This window comes from Abramis brama, assembly GCF_963993115.1.
Source record: "Abramis brama genome assembly, chromosome: 24".
NCBI classification, from domain to species: Eukaryota; Metazoa; Chordata; class Actinopteri; order Cypriniformes; family Leuciscidae; genus Abramis; species Abramis brama.
The window spans coordinates 27,049,997-27,072,490 of NC_139986.1; the positions used below are offsets into that span (position 1 = coordinate 27,049,997).

Consider the following 22,494-nt stretch of genomic DNA (forward strand, 5'->3'; position numbering starts at 1 on the left):
GTTCATTTGAGTGTCACGGAGGTTTTTGTACGACTCTTTCACTAGAATGAAACACTGTGGTGGACTTTCGGTGGAGGAACTGAATTGACGATCAGAAGCTGTAAGTCTTTCTTAAATTATCTAATAAAAATATATGTGTGTGTTTTTTAAAAGGAGGGTTAAGGTTAATTAAGAACATTTGGCAAAAATATTCCTTATTTATAAAAAAAAAACATTTGACTGAAAAGCTTTACTTACATTTCAAATCTTATTAAATGTCAAATTTATTATATTTTACTGATTGATTACATGCAATTCTTTAATTTTGTCTGCTATATTATGAATGTCATATTTGGTGATATTCCATATTATTTTACATTCCAATCCATTCAAATTGATAATATTTTACATTAGTAATTTTACACATAATGTGTGCTATATTTTATTTTATTTTAATTAATTGCAATTTTTTCAATTATTTCTTAATATATTTCATTTGACATAAAAGTTGGATAATATAGACAAAATAAATGTCCTCATTGTCATCATCAGGCAAAAAGAAATTTAGTTGATAAACTTGTTAAAATTAATTATTTAAACTAACTTTACTTCTATTTCTGTTTACAAGGGAGTCTCCAGAATGGTGATTATTTTCAAAATACAAATAATATATTTAAATGATTATTTCTAAATCTTCATATCACAATCAAATGATAATATTGCACCTGGACAGAGAAGTTCTTGAAAATCAGTTAAAGGAGAAGTTCACTTTCAAAAAAACTTTTGCTGATAATTTACTCACCCCCATGTCATCCAAGATGTCCATGTCTTTCTTTCTTCAGTCGCAAAGAAATTAAGGTTTTTGATGAAAACATTCCAGGATTTCCCCCCATGTAATGGATTCTATTGGGACCCAAACGGTAGAAGGTCCAAATGACAGTTTAAGTGCAGCTTCAAAGGGCTTTAAACGATACCAGACGATGAATAAGGGTCTTATCTAGCGAAACGATCGGTCATTTCCAAAATAAATAAAAAAGTTTAAGTTTTATAAGCACAAACGCTCGCCTTGCTCTGTTCTGTGATGCGCGTTGAAGACGTCACGTAATACGCAATTACGTTGAAAAGGTCACACTTGACGTGTTTACAAATGTGCGGAAGGAGGACCATATACACATTTTCAAATGTATTTGTGTCAGTTTATCGTTTAAAATGCCCATTCGTGTGCGTATCCTGGGTGTTTTAATATTAAAAAGCCAAAAAGAACATTTTCTTCAGGACAGAAATTTTTCAAGCGTGACCTTTTCAACGTAATTGCGTATTACGTGACGTCACGAACGCGCATCACAGAACAGAGCAAGGCGAACATTTGTGCTTATAAAACTTAAACTTTTTTATTTATTTTGGAAATGACCGATCGTTTCGCTAGATAAGACCCTTATTCATCGTCTGGTATCGTTTAAAGCCCTTTGAAGCTGCACTTAAACTGTCATTTGGACCTTCTACCGTTTGGGTCCCAATAGAATCCATTACATGGGGGGAAATCCTGGAATGTTTTCATCAAAAACCTTAATTTCTTTGCGACTGAAGAAAGAAAGACATGGACATCTTGGATGACATGGGGGTGAGTAAATTATCAGCAAAAGTTTTTTTGAAAGTGAACTTCTCCTTTAAGCATTTTAATTAATGCAGAACGGAATATATATCATATTTTTGTAAGTATATATAAAAAATCTGTAACTTTTACGGTAAGAAAAAGGCAGCTTTGTTTGCCAGAACTGTTATTTTCACTTCAAAAACGGTAAATTTAACAGAACTGTAAAATTACATGAAATGTCCAGTTAAATCTATTAGTTTTCACTGTATACAGCAAAGGATCAAACCATTTACCAATTAATCATTTTTACAGTATCATTTTTAGTCTTTGATTATTAAAATTACAATCTTTTTTTTTTTTACAGTGTACATTTAGTAATAGTCCATTTTGATTAAATGGAGAATGTTTTCAAACTAATTTCAGGATAGTGTCTATGAATGAAAGCAGTGCGGTGAAACTACAGTAAAGATGAAATGATTGTGCTTTTTACTGTATTACCATCAGACAAAGAGAAATTTAGTTAAAGAGAATTTTAAAAATCAATCATTTAAACTATTAAGTTTGCGGATGATTATGATTGTTTCTTAACAGAAGAATTAAAAAAAATCATAATTGAAAAGGGCTGAAAATTAGATTGATTGTATCAAAATAGAAAAATATTTTTAAAAATACAGTTAATACTGAAAATATGATTTTAATTTGATTTCAAAATCTTATGAATAAATCACAATGTATTAATCACTTTTCATGTGGACAATGTTTTTTTAAAATTTGATTGAGATTAAAATGTTCTGTAACAATTCTGAGAAAAATCAAATGAGTATTTTTTTCATTTAAATTTTATAATTCATATAAATGTTTTTAAATGTCATTTTTCATTTTACACAAATAATTTAACATCTTATTATTGCTAACATTTAGTTAATTTCATGTATTGACTGCAGTACTTTAAAATCTATTCAATAATTTCTTCATATATAATTTTGTCTATAATTCTTGGTAAATGTAACTATTAAGGGCTTTTTTAAACGCATGAAACAAAAGTTGTATAATGTGGACAAAATAAATATATATTTTTTATCATTTTCATCAGACAAAAAGAAACTCAGTTAAAGAGCATTTTGAAAATTAATCATTTAAACAATTTAAACTATCAAATTTGCCGATGTTTATGATTGTGAGTTTCTGAATAGCAGAATATTTTCAAAATACAATTAATATTGAAATGATCATTTAAATTAGTTTTCTAGATCTTATAACAACATCACAATATAACCATCAATTTACTTGAACAATGTTTTTCAAACTCATTCTGTGGATCATTTAAAATGTAACTTGTATATTTAAAATCAAATGATCATTCATAAATGTGTGTGTGTGTGTGTGTGTGTGTGTGTGTGTGTGTGTGTGTGTGTGTGTGTTCAGCGGGTCCCTCCGTGTCTCCCTCCGTGTCTCTGCTGTCTCCCTCTTCTCTGCTGATCTCTGGAGACTCCTCCGCTCTGCTCTGCCTGCTCAGCTCTTACTCTCCACAGGGGGCGACGGTGAGCTGGACGCTGGACGGGTCAGAGGTCACCGAGGGGGTTCAGACCAGCGCAGAGAGCGAGCGGGACGGTCTCTACAGTCGCAGCAGCGTCCTGAGCCTCAGCAAAGCACGCTGGGAAGCCGCAGAGCGCTTCGTCTGCAGAGGAACACATGCCGGAGCTGCTCACGAGGCCTCGTTCCTCAAGAGCTCCGAGTGCTGATGTTTCTCCAGTGAAGACCAGCGTATCTGAGCGTCACGTGATTTACAGCTCAATACTGAAGCAGTCTGTCAATGTGCTGCCATTGCTGTTCATTCAATAAAGCTTCATCTGAACGCAAGCGCACATTTGTGTTGGACTGCATCATTGATCAGTGTGTCGTTCCTTCAAAGTCCTGCACTAAAGTTTCAGCGGCTTTTGATTGATTGTAATTAGGGGTGGAACAATAATTACAGTGGATAGTGACAATATGTATCGTATTATTCACCCAAAATGAAAGTTTAGGAAGTTTACAGGGTTTTCGGGTCACTACTACATTAAACTACTGTATATAATGTTAAATATAATGTATAATAATGCAATGGGGGAATATTTGTGGGTCCTGATAATGCCAAATGTCTGATGTTACCAGTAAAAAGTGGCCTACATTATTTTAGATATATCTAGTCAGAGACATCAAGCATATTCGTCTGAAATAATTCTGTATTTTCAGCTTCAGAATCATGAATATTGTTATTCTGGTGTCTCTATTGTCCTGCAATGGGTTATCAGCACCAGGTCCAAGCCTATTCATTTACACACACAATGTTAAACCAAATTTACCATTTTGATGGAGTATGGCAATAATATGGTATTGTGAGTTCAGGATCGTGACATAAGGGTCTCGTTACACCCCTAATTGTAATAGTTGAGAACAGCTGCATTCAGCAGTAAATGTGAAATGAAGCTCTTGGGGTTTGAACATGGTCACTGGAGACGAGCTGCTCTATTCTGAGACCATCACAATCACTAAACCTGACAATGCAAATGAGATTTACAACTGAAACGCTCTGAACTGGAACAGTTTCTCCTGTGCTTATGGATTCATTAGTCAGTTTGTTAATAAGATTTCATCTTTATGAGTTTCATGTTGGCTCATCACAACCCACACTATATTCACACATAAACAAACTTTAATCTTAATATAAAAAATTAACTATAAATAAAATTCCACTATACATGGATGTGTTAAATTGCACACAGATAAAAAACATCAGTATGAAATGTTGATATTGATCCAGTGTTTGATAAAGCTGTTATATATAGCACTGTTAAATTACACAATAAATATAAAATAAATAGGAAATTATTATTATTTTTGGATGGTGGACTGCACCTGTTTGCTAATCTGGTCTTTAATTTCTAAATTAATTTTAAAATTCTATGTATAGTTATTAATTAAAATTATATAAATGTTCATCTGCTCTGAAATTGAGAGTTGTGTTTTGTGATGCTGTTAATATATGAAGGATGAATCGATAGACTTATTAAACTGATCAAGCAGAACATCTTTATGATGCAGTGATTCAGTTTAGAAAGAAGAATGAGGATAAATCATAAATGCAGAAAAACAAAAATGACTTCGAAGCTGTCATATACTGACGAAGCTCAAACTTTTATATTATTATAATATAATAATATTATTGCTTATTATAAGATCATATTGCTTTTCTTAGTGTGTGTGTGTGTGTGTGTGTGTGTGTGTGTGTGTGTGTGCGTGTGTGAAAGTGTTTGAGCAGCTGCAGTTTCAGTTCAGTCACTGTGACTCTGACTGACAGAGGTTTTTGTACGACTCTTTATCACTGTGTGAACACCCAGCCATTGTTGATCCAGTGAATACTCATACAGTAATAATGTCCAGCATCTTCAGAGTGAAATCTGTTCCATAATTTGCTCCATTGCCAGTGAATCTAGATGGAGTTCCTGACTGTCGTGAATTAATGCCATAAATAAGGAGTTTAGGAGCTTCTCCAGGTTTCTGCAGATACCAGGAGAGACAGTTACCACAACCCGCTGAACAATCTCCAATTCCTCTGTTAGTTTGACAGTTTATAGAAACTGTTCCTCCTTGAACGGCTGCTTCTGAGGGAGTCTGAGTCACAGAAACCTGGGGTGCGTTTCCCGAAACTATCGTTGGCCAACTATGGTCGCAAATTCATCGCAATGTCCATTGAACTCTATTGGTAACGACGGAACTTGCGACCATAGTTGGTCAACGATGCTTTCGGGAAACGCACCCCTGGCCTGTAATTTCTGTGAATGACATTTCATAAGATCATTATTACAACAGTTATTAAAGTCAAAGTATCCAGTACAAAATCTATACCGAACATCAAAAGCATGAATATAAATCACATCTTGAGTTATTAATAGAGTAAATGAACCTTGAACAGAAAGAATGAGAGTCCAGATACAGACGCTGATGATCATCATTCTTCTTATCGGTGGTTTACTTTCAGTCTGAATGAAGAAAAGCTGTCAGTGATGAAGTGTTAAACTCACAGCACTAAAAACACTCTCACACACTGAAGATCTGATCAATATGCAAACACACTCCACATCATTTACCTGAAGACAGTCACTCACATTATGTTTGTGCAACAGCTTTGTGTAGATGCTTATTTACTTGTTGCATTATTTTGGGCTGAGCTAAACACAATAATGAGTGATTTGATGAAGACACTAAATGTTCTTGATTGACTGTAATAGTGGAGAACAGCTGCGTTCAGCCGAGAGACGGAGGAGAGAAACACCTGTTGTTTGAGCATCGGAAACTCAGTGGTTGTTTGTTCTGTATCTCTCAAAATTTGAGACATGGTTTCCACATTTGTCTGCTAGAAATATAACTCACTTGGACATGTACAACACAATCACAGATTATGTGAGTTATTGTCAAACACAAAGAGGTCGTTGTTGAGACATAACCCTGTCCTGTTGTAACTCAGGCTGGGGATCGATGGAACGATGAGAGATAATTTACTGAAATAAGATCCACACAATCTAAATGTGTGCAAGAATGTTTTTGAAGAACAAAGAATAATCAGTTTTTAATAAAGTCATGTATTGTATTTTTCAAGGACTTCAAATTTAGCACAAAAACAACTGCTGTGTGTGTTTGTGTGTGTGATCATGTGTGTGTTTTCAATTCCTGTCACACAACAGTTCAGTCACTAGCTATGTTGCCATCCACCTATTTTATGTGAATTTTGGGATTGACTATCACATAAAAAAATGTCGGATGGAAATGCCGAGATGCAGAAAAAATCATATGTGCTCATTTGAGGAGATAATGTTTTTATCCGATAAGAAGACATGCACATAAACTATAATGGAAACATATTCATAAATCCCTCAATGCGCAACAAAACACACATGATTTTGTCTTAACAGGGAATGTGACTGATAACTGGAATCATCTTAAGGGTTTGGTTGTAATATTTTTAATGAACTGTTAAAACTATCCTCACCGCAAACAGCCGTAACATAGCTAACTGTTTTAGCATGTGGGTTTGAAGTTAGCATGAGTGTAAAGCATCAGATTAAACTAGAGAAATATCTACTTTAGATTATGCAAGTCAAATGTTTCTACAATACAATGATAGTTCGGCAAAAAATAATCTTGATGACATTTTTTACTTTTCCTTCTGAAAATTCGTTTTTGGTCATAAAACGTACAATGTTGATCACAGTCACATGACACTGCTCCTGTGAGGTGATGCGGTGTGTGATATTGATGGCATCACCATAGCTCTTTCTGACGTGTCAAACTGACCCAGTGTTACAACACCGGTCTCCCCTAAAATGAAATGAAATGAAGCTCTTGGGGTTTGAAAAAAGCTCAAAAATGTATTTGTTACTGGTGTTACACAATGACTTTACTGTGTAGTTTAATGTACAAAAACAAAACAGCATATGGTGAAATTATCGTTTGTTTGATTTATATTAGTTTGCACACTTTGTTTTATTTGATTTAGAGCATTTTAGAGTCAAACTCGTCTGTCACAAGACAGATCACAGTCTAATAGAGTTCATTTCAGTCATGTCAGATTTGAGCACATGTGTAGTTCCTGTGTTTGTCCTCTGTGTGTCAGTAGTGTGTGTGTGAAAGTGTGTGAGCAGCTGCAGTTTCAGTTCAGTCACTGTGACCAGAGCCCGTCTACGGAGAGCCTGCCCACTGCCTATTAAGTCGTATTGTACCGAATTTTAGTTGTAGTTCCACCAGAGTTCCACTGGGGGCGATCGTCCATGAGTGCAAAATGAATGGGAGTCTATGGGGCTAGGCGGCTAAATTGTGACCGATCACGGAAAGTAGGGACACAAGTCGGTTCTGGGACATTTTGAGTTATTCAGTTGATTCTGAAAGTGTAGTCTCCAAGCTTTCCAACGATGTGTAACACATGGATATCTGAAAATATTTGGAGAAGTTATGGCCATTTGAAGGTAGGCACTCAAAAAAGCTCAAAGTGGAGAAAACAGCCTCTGAAGATTGTTCAGTTCTCACCTCTCTCTCCTGCTGGGAGTGACAATAGAGGCTCATTTACATCTCATTTAGATAAGCCATACCCCCTGTAAAGCTCCCCCCTGTAAAGCACAGGGGGAGCAGAAAGGTCAGGAAAATGTGCCATAAAAAAAAAAAAAAAGTCTCTTAGCATCTACCGATAAAACTGTATAGGCAACTCTAGTGTACACTGAATAAAAAATAAGATAAACTCTAGACAATGTTCAAATCAAAAACAGGATGTGCTATGTGATATATATATATATATATATATATATATATATATATATATATATATATATATATATATATATACACACAAACAGTATGAGTAGGCTATGAATCCAAGTATGAATCAGAATAGATTTTATTGCCATTGTCAATGAAAGGTTTCACAGACTAGGAATTTTCTTCGGTGTAGCCTACTCGTGCAACATGAAACAAACTTTTGCTAATGATAAATAATAAGCAATAAACTATGGAAATAGGCATAGGCGTAATTTGCGGGTGGGACGGATGGGACATGTTCCCACCACTTTTTAAAACATCTCGCGACACGAATGTACCAATTCTACAAATAAATAAAACATCTCCAGTTAACTGGCAGAGCATTCATTTTGTTCGTTTTTTAAAAAAGATACTAGCGCTGAAATGTGTTTTTTTTTTAATCAAGTGATCAAAGTGGCGCAGATACAGTGTTTTCTCGTGTGGCTCGCGCACACACCGCATTGTCTTCACTCGACGCGCGCTTCAATCCGTTGCGTTGCGGATACTCTCTATTCGTTCTGTTGAAATAACAAAACATAATGCATACGTTTGCGTGTCCCTGCTTGATATACAACCACTGATGAAAATAATCGTTTTGATGAGAGAAAAAAACTATACGAGAAGTTCGGATCTATGTATTGGCACTGACAACATGTATTAGGCTACATCTCATTAGACGACAAATTAAACCCCATGTAAGCTAAAATTTAAATCGATTGCTGGACATCGTTATGTTATTGGCGTGTTCAAAAATGTTCATTGAATTTTGAAATCAGATAGAGCCGGCCAGAGCGCTGCATAATAAGTAGCCACGCCAGCTTATTCAGTATGGAAATACACACCGACAATGACACGCCCCTACTGCGCGCTAGAATCTCCGAAAAACAAGCCGATTTCAAACTCAAAATGTACGCTTTTAAATATACCAATACTGCTATCTCAAACATGAAGAGGCTTCTTCGTGATCTCAACTAACAGATTCTGCAAAAAACGAAAATCACCAATTTTGAAAAAAAAAAAACGATTCTTTCTCATTTTGCTCGAAAGTTGTGCTGCTGACCTGTGTCCCTGGTTTCCGTGACGGGTCACAATTTGTGTCTTTCACCCGATTGCCGTTGATAAATCTCAGGTTTGATTGTAGGTTTTGCAAGTTCAACATGGGTTATAGGTTGAAAGTTGAATGAACGAGTACTTATGTCCTTTCGATTTCTTACAGGTTGAGTTGTTGTTGCCCATAACACACTAGCATTCTGCTAATGAACACTGATTGGTCAGTGAAGGACTGATTACGACTAGAGATACCGCTTGATGGCATCGTGGCATCTGAAGCGGGACCAGAAACAAACAAAACAAAAAATCTTCTAGCACGTGTGTTTACCTGTCAGCTGTGTTGTGTGTTTACCTGTGTCATCTGTGTTGTGTGTTTACCTGTGTCATCTGTGTTGTCGATGCCTCGAGAGAAAAGAAAGTGCAGAGCGCGAAAGCACCAAAGTGACTGAAGGATTGCCATAAAGCAGTATCTCTGGTCGTACGATGTGCAGGGACGGACTGACAATCTGTGCGTTCTGGAAAAGTCCAGAACGGCCGTCCAACCGAGGGCCGTCGGCACAAAAAAAAAAAAAAAAAAAAGTCTAATAAAGCAATATGAACAGCCAACAGCAGGGGCACTAATACGATCACTTATATGATACGTGTAAAAAACAACAACTGAGGAAGAAGAGTCGGCCTATAGCCACTGACAGAAAGTTAGTTTTATAAGGCTGCACTTTTAAATGTGCTTATATTATATTTGAATAGCAGTGGTCTCCAACGTGGTGCCTGTGAGCTGCCCGCTAAACACATTCTATAAATAGCCCCAACTTGCCGTCGCGGTTCCAGACTTTGAATAAATGGTATAATTTTTGCGACCTTTTCAACTAAACATTTCAATTTGAACTTTTGCCTCTACAAAATTACCCAACTCTCTTTGATTATACGCTGTCATTTGCGTTGCGTATGAGAAACATCAAATGGCAAACGCTCAAAAAGCGGAACAAAACTTGTTTGATCTGAGCAGCGCATTATCAGCTCGGCCCAATAAACAGCGATCGCGGCCAAAGCACGTTACGCTGATCTCGATCACGCGAACATTATTACACAGAGCTGCGCGCGATCCACTGAGAAGCAGTTCAATTCAGCGCAGAATTCTCTATCTCTATATAAACCCACAAATGACTATGTGATTTAAGCTTGTAAAAAGCCAGATGAAACAGCGCTGATATTCTCAACATATTGACGCAAAAAAAATAAATGGGACATTCTACCAGAAACGTACATTATCTGTCCTTGAATTGTTACAGTGAATAAAAAAGTATTTCATCCAAAAATTTCTAAAACTGGCTCATAGTTGATTTCTGTGAGTTGTTCTGTAAAGGAATATGACATTCATTAGGTTCTCAGATATTTTTTTCTTTATTAAAAACACTTTTGAAAATTACAAATCCTGTCAATGTCCTTGTCCCCAGCCAAATTGGAGCTACAGCTTTCATAGTTTTGTTATGCTACAAACTGTTATTTATAAAAAAAACCTCATCAATAACAAGTTTAAGCTGTTATCATTCACATCAACTGATCAAAAACATGAAATTATATATACATTCTACAAATAAATTCTATTTTACAACTGTCCCCATGTTTTGGTCAGTCCTGTCACGTTTACATAAAACTCAACATAAAATGTGTGAAATACGCCTTTAAGGGTATCACTCAGAGGAAGTGACATCATTTGACCCAGGTGAAGCTTACATTGATTAAGGCTGAATTCTGTCATTGAATTGTATGATTTTAAGCTTGTTTTTGTATATTTTTTTTAGGAAGACGAGCTAAAGGGTCAGGCCCTGTCACAGTAAAACATTCCAGAAAATAATGAAAATGTTTTAAATCCAAAACATGTCTAATAAGGTTATTGAAATTCCTTGCTTGCATGTTAACAGTTTTTATGCTAGCATGCTAGCAGGCTGAGTAATGGCAGTTTAAAATGGCCAACCGTCAGGCCCTGTCACATCAGGCCCTGTCACATTCCCGTGTGACACGGCCTTACAAATTAATGTTATTGTTCTTTTTTATTACATTTATTGCATATTTTATGTATTTAACGCATGCAATAGTAAAATGAAGTCCAAGGTGCTTGATTTTTATACAACTGTGGCCATGGAAGTGATTTAAACACCTGAATTCAATTATTTGGAGGGCTGTCCCAATACTTTTGGCAATATTATGTATGTCCTTGGCTGAATTTAACCATAGTCTAATATTACATTAACATTAAAATTATAATAATAATTTAAAAAAGAAATGCCAATCAAAACTTAAATAAAGAACACAAAACATAACTTTTTCTGCATCATCAAAATCCATAAAGTCAGTCCTGTCACAGTAGCCTACCGTCAGTCCTGTCACGCCATGGTCAGTCCTGTCACACAGGAAATATGACAAAAGTGTACTATTTGAGGAAATATTAATTAATTAATCTCTTTAACTGTGTAGATGAAGGTGGGGGTATATATCCACTACTATGTTTTTATAAAAATCTCCTATGTAAAGTTAGTTATTTTACAACTATATGAGTGCCTGGTGGGTATTCTGTGATTTTGTGTACTACAGTTGACCGAAAAGTTACTTATATTTCTTAAATGAATTATAAAACCATGTTAGATACAATCAGGGACATGTGATAAATAAGAAAATGCTATTTGTATCAAAGAAATTCATTAGGAAACCATTCTGACATACACAAATTTGTCTGTGACAGGGCCTGACATTTTAGGGGTGAAATGCGTATAAAAATGTATTTTATTTAATCATAAAAACATGCTGAGATGGCATGATATGTGTTTCTCATAGTTTAACATGTCCTCCATATGTCTCAACGTTCAGATTTAAGAAAAATATATTTTTTCCCCCAAGATTTTTTTTTCTGGAAATGTACGTTTCTGGTAGAATGTCCCAAATAATAAAACAGGCGAAACATTGTTCCAAGAACAAACCAGCTATAAGACATTTCACACCAAAACTTATGAATTAACTTTAGTAAAACAAATTTTTTGGGCAGAAATGTGCCTGTATTCATATTAAAAATGTAAAATGTAGCCTAATGCAGTAATGTTTTGTTTAGTTATGGCAGTTTATTTATTTATATATATATTTTTTTTCATTTATAGTTATACTAAATGTTTGGGCTACTGTTTTTGATAACACATAGAATAGGTTTATAGAAAATCAACAAAAAAAATCAATAAATATTTTCATAATTTTTCAGGAATTGTTTTTTTTATAAACGCTTGTAAGTCTGAACCAGAATATCAAGATATTTTATTATTTCCCATATGATGGTGAAAAGTAAAAAAGCTTCACCATGTTATGTATAATAAATATTGGAGTATAAGAAATAAAAATAACTTCTAGATTATTTTATCCCTTGAGGTAGCCCTTGCACACAAAAAGGTTGGACCCTAGTATATAGTAGCCTAACTATATGTTTTATAATTACAAGTTTGTGTAATTTGGGGTTACTGTAGCCAGTGACATTTCATTATTTGTATTTTATGGAATTGTAAATTTTTTTGTTTTTATTTGAAGGCTGAGGCTTCATTAATAAACTCAACCCCAATTATCATCGTTTGTTTTGAGATGTTACTTGCTGTGAATACCTTGTCTGATAGGCTACAGTATTGTGGCATATAGTATCAGGACATCCTGGCTAGTGTCTGTCGCTAGGGGCGAATGGCCGGATGATGGGCCTATTTGGGAGAAAGTCCAGGGCTGTTTTTTAGCCCCAGTCCGTCCCTGACGATGTGTATGATGTCATTGCCACTTTAAAAGACTTTTTAAAGCAAATAAGTGACTCTAAAAAATCTAACACCCAGCGATGTGTAATTTCTTTGCATCTCCTTTCGAATACAACATTCAAATTACTAGACAAAAAATTATATCCTGAGAAAAGTGGATTTTGATGGCTGTAGCGCCATAGACCTCCATTCATTCTGCACTCGTCCTGTGGGCGCCCTCATATGGAATCAAAGTGGAACTGCAACCAGTTCAGAAGCCAGAAGTTTACTGAGAGTGAAACTTCTCGCCTTATTAGACATTCTCTGCTGTGACTCTGACTGATGGAGGTTTTTGTACGACTCTTTATCACTGTGTGAACACAGCTTTACTGTTGATCCAGTGTGCACTCTGACAGTAATAATGTCCAGCATCTTCAGTCTGGACTCCACTGATGGTCAGAGTGAAATCACTCCCAGATGATCCACTGCCACTGAATCTAGATGGAGTTCCTGACTGGAGGACATTTGTTAAATAAATCAGGAGTTTAGGAGCTTCTCCAGGTTTCTGTAAGTACCAGCTCAGAGCGGGTTTTCCGTTATAATAACAGCAGGCTGGGTTTCTGCTAGTTTTACAGGTTACAGTGACTGATTGTCCAGTTTGAGAGAGCCGCTCTGAGGGAGTTTGAGTCACTGTCTCCTGCCCAACAGATTCTGTCAAGAGAGAAAGATTAGAAATCACACACACTTTTACAACCTTATATCTTCACAACACACATAAAGATAACGAGTGAATAACGTTTGTAATCTTGACTGACACAAACCTCGACATAACACTGCCAGCGTCCAGATCAATATGGTGATGAAAGTCATTTCTGTAGGTTGAAGGTTCAGTTCTAGTGAAAAACAGTTGTTGATCATGTTTGATGTTTGACAGAGTTATAAACACATGCAGAGCACTGAAGCGTGTGTCGCTCATGTAAAACACACTCTATGCAAACGCTTCAGGAGTCACAGATTTAAGTTTAATGTGCTTTCATAGTCTGGATGCCAGCCGAACTTCGCCCCGCCCACGACATTTGAGGTCGGGAAGTTTGGTCTGGACTTGATCCGTTGTGGAGCAATTATGCTCAAACCAGAGCTGTTCAGACCAATCAAATTGTCAGGGCGGGCTTTATACGATGATGGACAGATGATCAACAGTAACGTAATCATCCACGTCACCAAAGAGTGCTTGGGTTGAATATGTTTACAACAAAGATGGCTGCCGCTGGAGAATTGAGATGTGTAGATTCCGCCATCGCGTCTGTTATAGAAGATATTGACAGCGCATTCATTTTAAAAGAGGAACAGAGAACCGCGATCAAGCCATTTGTCTATCGGAAAAATGCTTTTGCCGTCCTTCCTACGGGATTCGGCAAAAGTTTAATTTATCAGCTGGCCCCGATGGTCGCTAAGAAGATGGGGCGCAATGAAAACCCTGTGGTCATTGTGGTTTCTCGGTTGCTCTGATTGGTTGTAGGTCTATCCAATTGAGTGCAGGGGCATTTTCTTTCCTGGTTCGGTTGAAACATGCGCCTTAATCACAGCAGATCAGACTCACATTCTGACTAGAACCTGAGTATGAAGTGTTTCTGGTATTACAAGAATATCATTAGAGAACGATGAACATCTGCTCTATTCTGAGAGAAACACAATCACTCCTGATGATGAAAGTTTAACTCGCTCACTTTCACTATTGAGGAGGTTTGTATAATAAATCAGGAGTTTCTCCAGGTTTCTGTAATTCCTGCTGAAATAGTTTATCCTCATCTAGTTGTTCACTGTAACGGGTTTGTTTATATTCATCAGTTTATCAGGTCATGTTATCATCAGCTGCCAGTTTATACCTTCCCATAATTTTGTGAATAAGTTTTCAATAAAAATTCAGTTAAAAGCACAAATTAAAGTTCTTATCTGGCTCGTTCTTATCAGAGGCGTTTCCACCATTACACAGAAAAATACACCAAAAACACTTTATACGGGTTTATTTCATTTAATTCAGTTACCAAGTTAACTTCGAGCATTTCTAATAGCTACACTGGTGCACCCCTCACTTGCCAAACCAGTACACAAGGAAAGTAGCCATGTTTAAACTAGCATGTGCTTACGGAAGATTTCTCCATCTGGTTCTGACCTCATGGGGGAGGGAGGGAACCTAGTATGTAAGTTTTCTTCTTATGTTTTGTCTTTATTGTTTTGAGCCCTTTATATGGTACTAGAAATAAATGATGTATGGTTTAGAGTTGAAATGTCATGACAGGTAGTTTGTTTATGTCTTGTCACCTCTTTGTAATTTATAGGTTTCTCCCTAAAATGTTTTTTTCCCAAAAATAGGAGGAGCTAAGGCCTATAAAAGAGGTAGCCATTTTAGGGGAGAAAGTGGGTGTGGAGAGGTTGAATCTTGTTTGTATGTGTGGGCCTGTACATCGGCATAGCCAACTTACATTCGTGTATTGTCAACAATTTTGATTTATTTTCTTTGGTATTATAATTTTTGATAATCTGTTTTTTCTATTACTTCACTATTGCCATTGGATATTGATTTTTTGCACCTTTGGAAGTAAAACCACTCTGGACTGTGCTATTTCTGCCTTGGTCACGTCATTTACACCTCTGGCCGCTGGTACATCCTAACAGGATACTCGGATGAAATAACCATGGAGTATTATGAAAATTAAGATTTATTATTAATAAAATGGGGCAAATAGGGCAAACTGAAATCACTCAGATCTCAAATGTGTCACTGATCTATAAGAGCTCAAAACCTCTTTCTGAACTCTATAATTATTAAGAGTGTCAGATTAATTTAGAGGGTTTTATTTCAGATGCAAGTGTGACGATGTTATTTCAGATCCTCCTTTGAGCAGCTGCAGTTTCAGTTCAGTCACTGTGACTCTGACTGACGGAGGTTTTTGTACAACTCTTTATCACTGTGTGAATGTAAGATCACCCTCACATTTATTAGCAGAATTTGTTCTGCAATGGAAACTCTTACAGTAATAATGTCCAGCATCTTCAGTCTGGACTCCACTGATGGTCAGAGTGAAATCACTGTTAGATCCACTGCCACTGAATCTAGATGGAGTTCCTGTGTAGAGTTCTTTTGCATAACGAATCAGGAGTTTAGGAGCTTCTCCAGGTTTCTGCGAGTACCAGAATAAAGCTTCATCCCCATCACTGTATCTCCTCACATCTCTGCTGATTTTACATTTGATATTCACAGTTCCTCCTGGTTGTTCTGCTGTTATTGAGGGACTCTGAGTGACGGTGATCTGTCCTCTACACTCTGAAACACAACAAGAAGAAAATACACTCAAAACTTTGACAATATACTTGAAGAAATGAATTAATATCAAACTTGTGCTCCACAAACCTTGAGCAAACGCTGTGAGAGTCCAGATGAAGATGATGATGAAGGTCATGTTGATGAAGATTGTTGTGTGTGTCAGTGATGAAGTGTTAAACTCACAGCACTATAAACACTCTCACACACTGAAGATCTGATCAATATGCAAACACACTCCACATCATTTACCTGAAGACAGTCACTCATTAACAGACACAAAACACAATCACTGAAGTGAGAACGGAGTAAAAAATGTTTTTCATATTTGATCTTCTACAATAGCCAAAATGTTAAAAAATTATATCATTCAGTTCTGATTACATCTAGGACAAACTTTAGTATATTAACCTGAATATCTGCTGTGAGAATATTTTTACTGTAGTTGGAGTGAAACTTTACTGTTAATCCCCAAATTTTACACCAAATCCATGTGTGTTCCTGCAGTTTATGAACAGACATGAGGATCATCACACACTTTGTTTAATGGGTCCTTCATCCAAACTTCCTCCTGTTCCTCGACGAGGTGTGAACTGTGTCTATAACTCTAGTCTATAACTCAAACTCCTGTTGTAAGTTGATTCTCCACATTGAGGATGTTTTGTCTTGGTCTGAGGAGGAAAATGCCTCAAGAGGCTCGGGTGATTCTGTAGCCAAGATCGGCCCGTGATGCTGAACGTCCTCAAGACACTCGACATCATGTATTTTTCTAATGTCAGGTTTATGCATCTTTAACTCTTTATCGCTGAGCATTTGATGTTTTGTATTGATTATCTTTCAATTGATTATGTAATTGGCATGACACATTTACCTGACTTATAATTAATTGTTACATTTGGATTTATTCTGATTTACTCTGAAATTATTAACTCTGGTAGATTACATTAAGTCCATAACACCACAACTCTACGCTCAGGGTAACGGAGGAGCAGAGGAGCACGTTCGACTGAAGTTTCAGAGATCCGACTAACACATCGGCAAAGTCAATGTATAGACTCATCTAAACAGGGTGAGCATTATTCTAACTAAGTGTACGTGTGAAACCACGGCATAATTATACAAAGTTACCATTAGAAGTAGTTAAGTTGATCAGCTTAGTTCTAATGGTCGTGGCCTCTGGTTAGATATAATCTTACGTTAATTAAGTGTGTTCAGATCTATGGGGACTAAATAACTGATTAAACTGATCAAGCACAGATTTAAGATGCTGGTGATTCAGTTTAGAAAGAAGAATATATAAAATCATAAATGCAGAAAAAAAATGGTGGAGGATTGAAAAATATCCACTGAAGTGAAAATCAAAAGTGACTGAATTTCTACATGAAGGATGTAATAGGAAACAGGAGACAAATATGAATTCTGAAAAATCACAATCAAAAAGGTCAAAAACTGATGAAGCTCCAGAAAGTGATGTTCAATAAGATCATATTGAGTCGTTTCTTGACCGTTGTGTGTGTGTGTGTGTGTGTGTGTGTGTGTGTGTGTGTGTGTGTGTGTGTGTGTGTGTGTGTGTGTGTGAGTGTGTGTTTGAGCAGCTGCAGTTTCAGTTCAGTCACTGTGACTCTGACTGACGGAGGTTTTTGTACGACTCTTTATCACTGTGCGAACACATATTTACTGCTGATGTAGTGTAAACTCTGACAGTAATAATGTCCAGCATCTTCAGTCTGGACTCCACTGATGGTCAGAGTGAAATCACTGTTAGATCCACTGCCACTGAATCTAGATGGAGTTCCTGACTGGAGGGTGTTTGCTGAATGAATCAGGAGTTTAGGAGCTTCTCCAGGTTTCTGTAAGTACCAACTCAGACACCGTTTGCCACTACACCAGGACTCTGGATCACTGCTAGTTTTACAGGTTACAGTGACTGTTTGTCCAGTTTCATAGAGCCGCTCTGAGGGAGTTTGAGTCACTGTCTCCTGCCCAACAGATTCTGACAAGAGAGAAAGATTAGAAATCACACACACTTTTACAACCTTATATCTTCACAACACACATAAAGATAACGAGTGAATAACGTTTGTAATCTTGACTGACACAAACCTCGACATAACACTGCCAGCGTCCAGATCAATATGGTGATGAAAGTCATTTTTGTAGGTTGAAGGTTCAGTTCTAGTGAAAAACAGTTGTTGATCATGTTTGATGTTTGACAGAGTTATAAACACATGCAGAGCACTGAAGCGTGTGTCGCTCATGTAAAACACACTCTATGCAAACGCTTCAGGAGTCACAGATTTAAGTTTAATGTGCTTTCATAGTCTGGATGCCAGCCGAACTTCGCCCCGCCCACGACATTTGAGGTCAGGAAGTTTGGTCTGGACTTGATCCGTTGTGGTAGCCTGGGAAAACCCAGACAAACTTCCGGCAAATTTAGATTTGCTCTGCAAGTAGTCTGGCAAAGAGCTCATTCAAGCCGATTTCTAAACCGTCCAAATCGCGGCACCAATCAGAAACGTTGAGGCGGGCTTTACATGATGACGAACGCTCTGATTGGTTTTAGGTCTATCCAATTGCGCCCAGAGGCATTTGAGCGATGTCCGTTGGTGACGCCCCTTTGGAAATGAGTTATTAATGAAGCTTTGCCAGACCATAACTCAGTTACTACTGAGAATGGTCTGGTTTTAACCAGGCTACCGTTGTGGAGCAATTAAAGGGTTAGTTCACCCAAAAATGAAAATTCTATCAGTAATTGCTCACCCTAATGTTGTTCCAACCCCGTAAGACTTTCGTTCATCTTCGGAACACAAATTAAGATATTTTTGATTAAATCTGAGAGCTGTCTCACTCCTCAATAGGCTTCTATAGACATTATAACTTGCTGGCCCAGAAAAGTTATTAAAGACGTCGTTAATATAGTCCAAGTGACTACAGTGGCTCAATCTTAAGTTTATCAAGCGACGGGAATACTTTTTGTGCGCAAAAAACAAACAAAAATAACGACTTTATTCCACTATTCATTTCCTTCTCTTTGTGCCTCGAGTCTTTTCACGTATAACTGCGCAGCGCTTCTGTGTTGTATGTCTGTAATTACTGACAGAATTTTCATTTTTGGGTGAACTAACCCTTTAAGCTCGAACCAGAGCTGTTCGGATCAATCAAATTGTCAGGGCAGGGCTTTATACGATGATGATGGACAGATGATCAACAGTAACGTAATCATCCATGTCACCAAAGAGTGCTTGGGTTGAATATGTTTACAACAAAGACGCCGCCATCGCGTCTGTTATAGAAGATATCGACAGCGCATTAATTTTAAAAGTGGAACAGAGAACCGCGATCAAGGCATTTGTCTATCGGAAAGATGTTTTTGCCGTCCTTCCTACGGGGTTCGGCAAAAGTTTAATTTATCAGCTGGTCCCGATGGTCGCTAAGAAGATGGGGCGCAATGAAAACCCTGTGGTCATTGTGGTTTCTCCGTTGCTCTGATTGGTTGTAGGTCTATCCAACTGAGTGCAGAGGCATTTTCTTTCCTGGTTCGGTTGAAACACGCGCCTTAATCACAGCAGATCAGACTCACATTCTGACTAGAACCTGAGTATGACGACGTCAGGCTAGTGCTTTCATGGAGATACAAAACATTTCACATGTTAATATAATCCTTTATTGATAAAGCAACATCAGACGAGCAGGAGCACTGTTTGAGTGATTTACATTTTAATAATTTATATTGCCAGTTTTGTTTTTGTTCGGCCAACTGAAATATTTCCAGACGAAGCCACAGTAGAAACAACCGCAGCTCGACTCTGAGAAACACACAGTATTTCTTGAATGAATCAGTGTTTTGAACGAATCGGTTGAGTTAATGATTCATTGACTCACTCATAAAGTCAGTCTCTTGTCGCCATCTACTGCTGTAACGATGAAACTTGCAGAAAGAGTCTCTGTAAAATCCAGCACTAAAGCTGCAGGTTAAACACATCTGTGTGTGATGATGGAGGATCTGCTTCTGTCACGAGACTCGACTCCAGCTCTGAGTATCGCTCCACTTATTCAGGGAATTGCAGTTTTTTACAAGTACTAACAAGCGTTTACCAATACTTAAAGTACTTTTTCTAAACTCTTAACACAGCAACACACAACATGATCATACAATTAGCCACATAGTTACATTTCTGCCTAAAACCACATTTTAATAATTAAATACCAAGTCTACATTTCAAAATGCAAAAAAACTACATATTTGTATGCTTAATAGTTATTTGAAGTGTTTCTGGTATTACAGGAATATCATTAGAGGACGATGAACATCTGCTCTATTCTGAGAGAAACACAATCACTCCTGATGATGAAATATGAGTTTAACTCACTCACCTTCACTGTTGAGGAGGTTTGTATAATAAATCAGGAGTTTCTCCAGGTTTCTGTAATTCCTGCTGAAATAGTTTATCCTCATCTAGTTGTTCACTGTAACGGGTTTGTTCATATTCATCAGTTTATCAGGTCATGTTATCATCAGCTGCCAGTTTATACCTTCCCATAATTTTGTGAATAAGTTTTCAATAAAAATTCAGTTAAAAGGACAAATTAAATTTCTTATCTGGCTCGTTCTTATCAGAGGCGTCTGATTGGTGCAGAGGAGGGAGAGGCGTTTCTAAACTGAACTGATGATCAGAGCTACAATTAAAACTGCAAGCTAATATGAAACTCTTACTGTCTGCAGTATATAGTATGAATACAGTCAATAATAAACAAATTACATGTTAGTATGGGATATGTGACAGACTGACTGTGACCCAGGACTTTTATTTTGAAGGGATTGAGCACGGGTATGTGCACACAACAAACTGTTTCCACCATTACACAGAAAAGTACACCAAAAACACTTTATACAATAAGGGTATATTTAATCTAATTCAGTTACCAAGTTAACTTCATGCATTTCAAATATCTACACTGGTGCACCCCTCACTATCCAAACCAGTACACAAGGAAAGTAGCCATGTTTAAACTAGCATGTGCTTACGGAAGATTTCTCCATCTGGTTCTGACCTCATGGGGGAGGGAGGGAACCTAGTATGTAAGTTTTCTTCTTATGTTTTGTCTTTATTGTTTTGAGCCCTTTATATGGTACTAGAAATAAATGATGTATGGTTTAGAGTTGAAATGTCATGACAGTTAGTTTGTTTATGTCTTGTCACCTCTTTGTAATTTATAGGTTTCTCCCTAAAATGTTTTTTCCCAAAAATAGGAGGAGTTAAGGCCTATAAAAGAGGTAGCCATTTTAGGGGAGAAAGTGGGTGTGGAGAGGTTGAATCTTGTTTGTATTTGTGGGCCTGTACATCGGCATAGCCAACTTACATTCATGTATTGTCAACAATTTTGATTTATTTTCTTTGGTATTATAATTTTTGATAATCTGTTTTTTTCTATTACTTCACTATTGCCATTGGATATTGATATTTTTTGCACCTTTGGAATTAGAACCACTCTGGACTGCTATTTCTGCCTTTGTCACGTCATTTACACCTCTGGCCGCTGGTAAATCCTAACAGGATACTCAAATGAAATAACCATGGAGTATTATGAAAATTAACATCTATTATTAATAAAATGGGGAAACTAGGGCAAACTGAAATCACTCAGATCTCAAATGTGTCACTGATATATAAGAGCACAAAATCTCTTTCTGAAATCTATAATTATTAAGAGTGTCAGATTAATTTAGATGGTTTTATTTCAGATGCAAGTGTGACGATGTTATTTCAGATCCTCCTTTGAGCAGCTGTAGTTTCAGTTCAGTCACTGTGACTCTGACTGACGGAGGTTTTTGTACGACTCTTTATCACTGTGTGAACACATCTTTACTGTTGATCCAGTGAAAACTCTGACAGTAATAATGTCCAGCATCTTCAGTCTGGACTCCACTGATGGTCAGAGTGAAATCACTGTTAGATCCACTGCCACTGAATCTAGATGGAGTTCCTGACTGGAGGGTGTTTGCATAAATCAGGAGTTTAGGAGCTTCTCCAGGTTTCTGTAAGTACCAGGATAGAGGCTGATTACTCCAACCCTGATAGACTTCAGGACTGGTTTTACAGGATATAGTAAATGTGTCTCTTAGTTGAACAGATTTCACTGCAGGCGTCTGAGTGACTGTCGGTTCAGCGACTGATTCTACATCAAGAAGAATAAATAAACATTCAGAATTACATATTTGGTTAATATTTCAAGCACTGTTAATCAGTTAAAATAGTGCAGTTTAACTTCATATTTCCTCACCTGTGAAACAGCTGGAGAACATCCAGATGAAGATGAAGATGATGAAGCTCATGGTTGCTGATGGTTTAGATTCTCAGTGTTCAAACTCAGAGTTATAAATCCTCCTGAAGCTTGTGCTGCGATGCAAATCATCTCTATGTAAATCTGTGTAAGGATTCCAACACATGATGCTCATAAATCATAACAGT

The 22,494-nt window shown here is 36.9% G+C and overlaps 1 protein-coding gene and 2 gene segments (V, D, J or C); 1 reads left to right on the plus strand and 2 right to left on the minus strand.

The window, feature by feature from the left end:
- Positions 1-3,438, plus strand: part of LOC311075644 (uncharacterized protein) — a 64,172-nt gene extending 60,734 nt beyond the window's left edge. For 6 of the 7 annotated variants that reach the window (XR_014604545.1, XR_014604546.1, XR_014604547.1 and 3 more), the window contains 2 exons: positions 46-100; positions 2,999-3,438. The gene's annotated coding sequence lies outside the window, so the exon portion shown is untranslated. Of the gene's footprint in view, positions 1-21; positions 101-2,998 lie in introns of all 7 variants that reach the window. The other variant, XR_014604544.1, reaches the window with a different exon arrangement.
- An 11,377-nt stretch (positions 3,439-14,815) lies between these two features.
- On the minus strand, positions 14,816-16,306 carry LOC311075653 (putative non-functional immunoglobulin kappa variable 6D-41). The segment is given in 2 exons: positions 16,115-16,306; positions 14,816-16,027 (listed from the first exon to the last, which is right to left on the minus strand).
- A 4,134-nt stretch (positions 16,307-20,440) lies between these two features.
- LOC311075657 (Ig kappa chain V region K29-213-like) lies at positions 20,441-22,433 on the minus strand. The segment is given in 2 exons: positions 22,307-22,433; positions 20,441-22,201 (listed from the first exon to the last, which is right to left on the minus strand).
- Between the last annotated feature and the right edge of the window lie 61 nt (positions 22,434-22,494).